At 42.0% G+C, this 7164-nt stretch overlaps 1 pseudogene; it reads right to left on the bottom strand.

Moving 5' to 3' along the window:
- Positions 1-1763: 1763 nt before the first annotated feature.
- On the bottom strand, positions 1764-1877 carry LOC112084918 (annotated as a pseudogene).
- Between the last annotated feature and the right edge of the window lie 5287 nt (positions 1878-7164).

Raw genomic sequence — 7164 nt, 5'->3', positions numbered from 1 at the left:
CGATTTATAGGATCCATATCTTCTGAAATGGAAACAAAATAACCGAAAAATGGAAATATGCAGAAAAGAGGGTTCTAGAGTCGATTTACCAACCTTTCTTGGGGTTTTGCGGAAAAGAAAACGCGTGCCTTCCCCGGCAACGGCGCCAAAAACTTGATGTGTTGTCGTGTGTGTGTCGAAGGTTGTCAAGTTTTACCCTAAATGAAATCAATAGCCGTAAGTGCACAGCTGATCGATTGTAGTATTTAGGGATCGAATCCACAGGGAAGGAGGATCTTTTCTGCAAAAGCCTTTGAAAGAAATATAAAGTAAGGAAGTCTAGAACCAAACGGTTTTGTGGGGGGTTTTGGTGGTATGTTTAAAATGTAAAAACGAAATCTAAAAAGAAACTACGGGAATTAAATGGCCTAATAACTAAACTAACGAAAATGAATAAAAACGAGAAAAACGGATATTCTAAATTGCTTAAATGAAAATTAACTAAAAAGGAATGAGAATATTGAACTAAAGCTTGAAATAAAAACGGTGTGAATCTATAAGGAAGAAAGCGCTGGGGTACATGGAAGTTTTCTCAGGGGTACGAACGATTCAAAACATTGCTAGAGAGTAAATTTGATAAGATCTTAGCTTAAACTTTTCAAACTGGAGTCAAGGACGTATGAATACGCCACTGTCGTGATCATAGACAACTATCTCTCTTAACCCTGACCAGTAGGTTTCCACTCTGGCCCTGGAAAAGAAGAGATGCATTATGTTTAAGACTCGTCAGCATTCACAAATCGCCCATAGGTAGGTTTCCACTCCTATGTTTGTTTTGTTCTCCCAAACTAGATCTGACACCGGATGAACACTTTTGTGTCACCAAGCATCTGGATCAGATTGTAGTTCATGACGATACTCTCATGAAGTAAAAACGAATTCAGAAGAAAAAGTTCTAAGATTCGGCTCAAAAGTTCATGGAATCCTCACCGAACATATAAATCCCCATCGAAAATCCTTTAATCCCAACAATAAAACTACTCAGACATAATGAACGAAATCAAAAACATAGTATTAAAAAGTAGAATAGAAACCGAAATTGAAAGAGAAAGAACAAGGGTTCAAGAGACAAATCTCTCTCTCCCTAAAACCTAAAAACAAAGCTTAAAGTAAATTTCTGTAAAGTATTTCGTCTCTCTTCTTCTCTTCTTAAAAACGACCTAAATGACATGTATTTATAGTCTCCAATACTCTCTGGTGTCTAGGGTAACAGAATTGAGGCTGGGAAAATGATATGGGCTTCAAAAATGGGCCTTCAAAGTCGGGATGGCTGTGACAGCAGGAAATGGATGGCTGGCCGCGGTCGCGGTGCTTCTGACCGCGGGAAATAGCTTGTTGGCCGCGGGTGGAAATGCTTGCCAGCTGGTTTACGGGACATCTTGCTCTTCGCGTATCTTTTGATTGAACCGTTGGATTGCCAAGCTGTAAAGTGTGCTGGAAAGCTGATACTTCCATATTTAAGATCTCCAAATTTGAGCTGGATCAGACGGTGAGAAGGCCTTCAATCAGGGGTGAACTTCCGACGGTTTGACTCTGAGTTGAAATCTGGTTTTCTATCCATTTTGTTAAGCTTTTCCCTAAGTTACCTGAAAAGAGTCTTGGAACTACAAATACTAGAAAAACGTAATAAAAGTACTTAAAAGCAATTAAAAACATAGAAAAAGTATTTCAAAACGATCCATTAAAGTGGTCAAAATACGGTGTTATCACTACACCAAATCTAAAACCGCATCTCTGGGGAACAAGCTCTCATCGTTCCAACAACAGCCTGGTGAATCTTTCTGCGAAGCTTGGGAAAGGTACAAGGAGTATCAAAGAGAGTGCCCTCACCATGGGTTCTTTGATGAGCTGATTCTGGCTACCTTCTATGATGGTGTCAACTGGAACTACAAGAATGCTTTGAATGCAGCCAGCAATGGCGATTGCATGACTAAGTCCAAAGCAGGTGCTTATGAGCTGATTGAGAACTTAGCTGCAAGCTCCAGAAACAAATCTCAAGAGTACGACAGATCGATGACGGTAGTTAACAGTGTGGAGTCTCACTAGATTGATGAGCTGACAGCCAAGATGAATTTGTTGCTGAAGGAGAACCAGAAATCAGTACACTTTGCTGATGAGAATAGCGATGCACCTCTTTCTCAGAAGGAGAGGATGATGATCAGATAGAGGTCAACTTTGTGAATGGTCAAGGATATGTGCAAAATCGCGGTTTCAATCAGAGTTTCAGAAACTACCCAAATTTGTCTTACAGGAGCAACAATGTTAAGAACCCTCAATATCAAGTTTATCCGCAGCAAGGAATGCAGAATCTGTTGGAATTTCAGAAGAACTTCTCCAGCAGTTTTCAAGGGAAGCAGTTCATTCCTAGCCAGAATCGATTCCAAAGAGGGAATCAGCAGAAACTACCTTTCACTAATCTGCAGCCTTCTTCAAGCTTTGCAAACAACTCAGATGAGCTGAAGAACTTGATGCAGAATCTGTTGGTGAATCAGCAAAAAGCATCTATGGAGATCAACGTCAAGGTGGATACAATGTATAATGATCTGAATGGCAAGTATGAGACAATATGGACTCATGTGAAGAAACTAGATGTCAAAGTAGCTCAGACTGCCGAAGCTGTGAAGAGACCACCTGGAACTCTTCCAGGGAAGGGAGAAAATCCCAGGATTGAGTTTGGGAATGAAATTGAGCTGAGGAGTGGAAAAACATTACATGCTGTACAACCAGTCGCTGCTTCAGAGAAAAAAAAAGAAAAGGTCGTGGAGCAGCTGTTCCAAGCAGGAGCACCAGCATCTGGCGTAGAAAAGATGAAGGAGCATGCCTCTTCATCTGGAGCACCTGCTCTGGATCATGAAGCACTTGCTCCCGACGAAGCAGAGAAGATGGAGCAACCCAGACCCCCAACGGAGCACCTGCTCCGGGCGACTGCTCCAGCTAATCCTTTAGCACGAGTTATACACTTAAGGTGCCTTACCCAGTTTCGCCTAAGAAGTCTCGCAAAGACTTAGAGGAGGCAAAATGCAGGGAGATGTTGAGGGACTTGACTGTGAAACTTCCCCTTGTTAATGCCGTTCAGATGATACCAGCTCTTTAGCGATAGATGAAAGAACTAGTGTTTGGGAAAGCTGTTGAAGAAGAGCGTGTAATGATGGTCTCGAAGGAGTGCAGTGATGTATTGCAGAATAAGGTGCAGAAGAAGATGATTGATCCTGAGAGATTTGTTTTATCAGTGAAGATTGGTCATATGATATTCGCACGCTCACTCTGCGACCTGGGTTCAAGTGTGAACTTGATGCTATATTTTGTGGCCAAGCGACTGGGGTACACCAGATTCAAGCTTACAAAAATATCGCTGGTGTTCGCTGACAGGCCAACCAAATTCCCTGTTGGTGTACTTGAGGATTTACATATTCAGATAGGCGATACACTCATTCCAACAGATTTTGTGGTTCTGGAACTCTATGAGGAACCCAAGGACCCCTTGATTTTGGTTCTGGAACTTATGCACAACTGATGCGTGATGTGAAAGAAGGTGTGATTGATCTCCAGCTGGGAGATATGATGGTGAGGTTTGAAATTAACAAACTCCTCAAGAAGCCAATGCTGGATGGATAGACATTTGTGATAGATGATGGTTCAGACACTGCTGATGAGGTAGCTGAGGAGGTTTTAGCCATTGATCCATTAGAGGTGGAATTGACAAAAGCCAAATCAGAGTTTGGGTTTTTGAGTGAGGAAGCTGATGGATTTGCAAGAATGCTGGATGCAAGCATGAGGATGGAGAAGCTGATGGCGTACATGAGCTGGGAAGGCAAGAAAATTTAATTGGAGAGAACGCCGATGGAGCACTTGCTCCGGACTTTGGAGCATCTGCTCACGATGGTTCAATTTATGGCCCTTGTAGCTTATTTAGAGCTCCAAAACTTGAGCTAAAAACCCTTCCTGCTGGGCTAAGATACGCGTCTCTAGGGCCCAAATTGATATATCTTGTGATAGTGAACTTATAATTGAACAATGTAGAGATTGCCTTGCTTCTTTGTGAACTTAAAAAGTATAGGAAGACTCTAGGATATTCACTTGATGAAATTCCAGGGATTTCTCCAGATCTTTGCATGCATAAAATACTAGAAGATGAATCAATGACTTCTGTAGAGCATTAGAGGAGGCTAAACCTAAATTTAAAAGATGTTGTTAAGAAGGAGATAGTGAAACTTCTAGAGGCTGGTGTGATTTATGCTATTTCTGATAGTAGTTGGGTTAGTCCGGTTCATGTAGTTCCTAAGAAAGGTGGTATCACTGTGGTAAAAAATGATAGGTATGAATTAATACCGACTAAAACTGTTACGGGGCATGAGATATGCATAGATTACAGGAAATTAAATCCTACAACCCGAAAGGATCATTTCCATTGCCATTTATTGATCAGATGCTTGAGAGATTGGCTAACCATCCGTATTACTGCTTTTTAGATGGTTATTCAGGTTTCTTTCAGATCTTGATCCACCCAGACGACCAGGAGAAGACCATATTCACTTGCCCTTATGGCACTTTTGCTTATCGCAGAATGCCATTTGGCTTGTGTAATGTCCCGGCGACCTTCCAGCGCTGCATGATGTCCATTTTTACCGATCTGATTGAGGACATACTGAAAGTTTTCATGAACGACTTCTCAGTCTATGGAAGCTCCTTTTATGTCTGTTTGTTTAATTTGTGCAGGGTCTTGCAGCGATGTGAGGAGAAACATCTGGTGCTGAACTGGGAGAAATATCATTTCATGGTGATAGATGGGATCGTGTTAGGACACAAAATCTCGGAGAAGGAGATCGAAATGGACAAAGCGAAGATTGAGGTGATGATGAGTCTGTAACCGCCCACCACAGTCAAGGAATCCGAAGTTTTCGGAGACATGCTGGATTTTAGAGACGGTTCATCAAAGACTTCTCAAAAATTGTCAAGCCTCTAACGCAGCTGTTGTGCAAAGAGGTGAAATTTGAGTTTGACAATGCATTTTCCGGAGGCTTTTCACACGATAAAAGAAGCTCTGGTTAGCGCTCCAATTTTCCAGCAACCAGATTAAGATTTACCTTTTGAGGTCATGACCGATGCTAGTGACTATGCAGTGGAAGCATTTCTGGGTCAAAGAAAAGAAAAGAAATTCCACGTCATTTACTATGCTAGTCGAACTCTCGACGAAGCTCAGTGCAGATATGCCACAACTGAGAAGGAGCTTTTAGCAGTGGTGTTTCCCTTACCTTGTTGGATCGAAGGTTGTTGTGCACACTGATCATGCTGCTCTGAAGTACATGTTGACGAAAAAGGATGGTAAACCAAGACTTCTTTGATGGATCTTTTTGTTGCAAGAGTTTGATCTCGAGATTAAGGATAAGAAAGGGATTGAGAATGGTGTTGCAGACCACTTGTCAAGGCTGAAAGTTGAAGATGACTTCCACTAGATGACAGGCTTCCTGATGAGTAAGTCTACACCATTGATGTTTATGAGTTCGAGAAGCACCCGCTCCAACCTGGAGCACCTACTCCGTCAAACTTCTGCAGCTCAGTTAACATAATCGACAACCCAGTTTCCCTTGGTTTGGAGAGATCGCAAACTACCTTGCTGCAAAGAAGGAACCTGTAGATTTCGTGGGAAACAAAAAGAAGAAGTTTCCTGAAAGTCATTAGGCACTATTTCTGGGATGAGCCTTACTTATACAAGCATTGCTCAGATAGAATCTTCAGGAGATGTGTAGCTGATGAGGAGATACCTGGTGTCTTGTTCCATTGTCATAGTTCCTCTTATGCTGGACACTTTGCCACTTTCAAAATGGTGTCAAAGGTCCTTCAGACTGGGTATTGGTGGCCCACTATGTTCCGAGATGCTCAGAGGTTCATTTCCAGGTGTGACACATGCCAAAGACAAGAGAACATAAGAAAAGAAGGAATGAGATACCGCAGAACTTCATTTTGGAAGTGGAAGTTTTTGATGTGTGGGGGATCGATTTCAAGGGGCCATTCCTATCTTCTTATGGCAATGAGTACATCCTAGTGGCAGTCGACTATGTGTCTAAGTGGGTTGAAGCTTTAGCTTGCCCTACGAATGATGCAAAAGTGGTGGTTAAGATGTTCAAATCTGTCATCTTTCCAAGATTTTGTGTGCCGAGAGTGGTCATTAGCGATAGAGGTTCTCACTACATCAACAAAGTCTTTGAAAATCTGCTGAAGAAGAATGGTGTAAAGCACAAGGTAGCAACTCCATACCATCCTCAGATGACTGGGCAAGTCGAGATTTCCAACAGGTATATCAAAAATATTCTACAGAAAACTGTGAGCACCACAAAGAAGGATTGGTCGGTGAAGCTCGATGATGCTCTTTGGACATATAAGACAGCTTACAAGACATCTTTGGGGACTACACGATTTCACTTGGTATATGGAAAAGCATGTCATCTCCCAGTGGAACTCGAGTACAAGGCTGCTTGGGCGGTGAAGTGATAACACCTGATTTTGACAACTTTTCACCATTGATTTGAAATGTTTTTTCAAAGGTTTGACTTAGTTTTAGGAACTTTTATTATGATTTCCATGTATTTGTAGTTTAAAGGCTCTGTTCAGGAAACTTAGAGAAAATGATGGCAAAATGGAAAAAATCCACTTTTTCAGCTCAAAGTTAGACCGTCGGAAGTTTGGTAACAAATGGAGGCCTTCCAACCGTCTGATCCAGCTCAAATTTGGAAACAATCAACAAGAGAAAACCATCTTTCCATAGCACTTTACATCACAAAGATCCAACGGTGTAATCAAAAGATACATGGAGAACAAGTTGACCCAGTTCACCAGTCCCCGAAGACTGATCTCACCCGCGGGAAACTCATGTTTTACCTGCCCTGGAAGACTCTCACCCCCGGTGGACCTTAGGACGAGCCACAAGGCCAACATCAAAGCCCACTTCGCCATTTCTCTTCAGAGAAGCCCTAAATGAGACCTGGAAGACCTTAAGACCTATAATTACATTTTTTAGCAGTTCTAAACGGGTGTGTGCTCCTGTAATGAGATTTTGAGCCACCAAACTTTGTTTTTTCTAGGGTTAGGCGATGGAGATGGGGATTCTTCCCTAGATCCATTGTTCTT

This window comes from Eutrema salsugineum, unplaced genomic scaffold (genome assembly GCF_000478725.1).
Source record: "Eutrema salsugineum unplaced genomic scaffold, Eutsalg1_0 scaffold_4, whole genome shotgun sequence".
Lineage (NCBI taxonomy): Eukaryota > Viridiplantae > Streptophyta > Magnoliopsida > Brassicales > Brassicaceae > Eutrema > Eutrema salsugineum.
The sequence above is the reverse complement of the archived record's forward strand: the minus strand, read 5'-3'. Positions and strand labels throughout refer to the sequence as shown.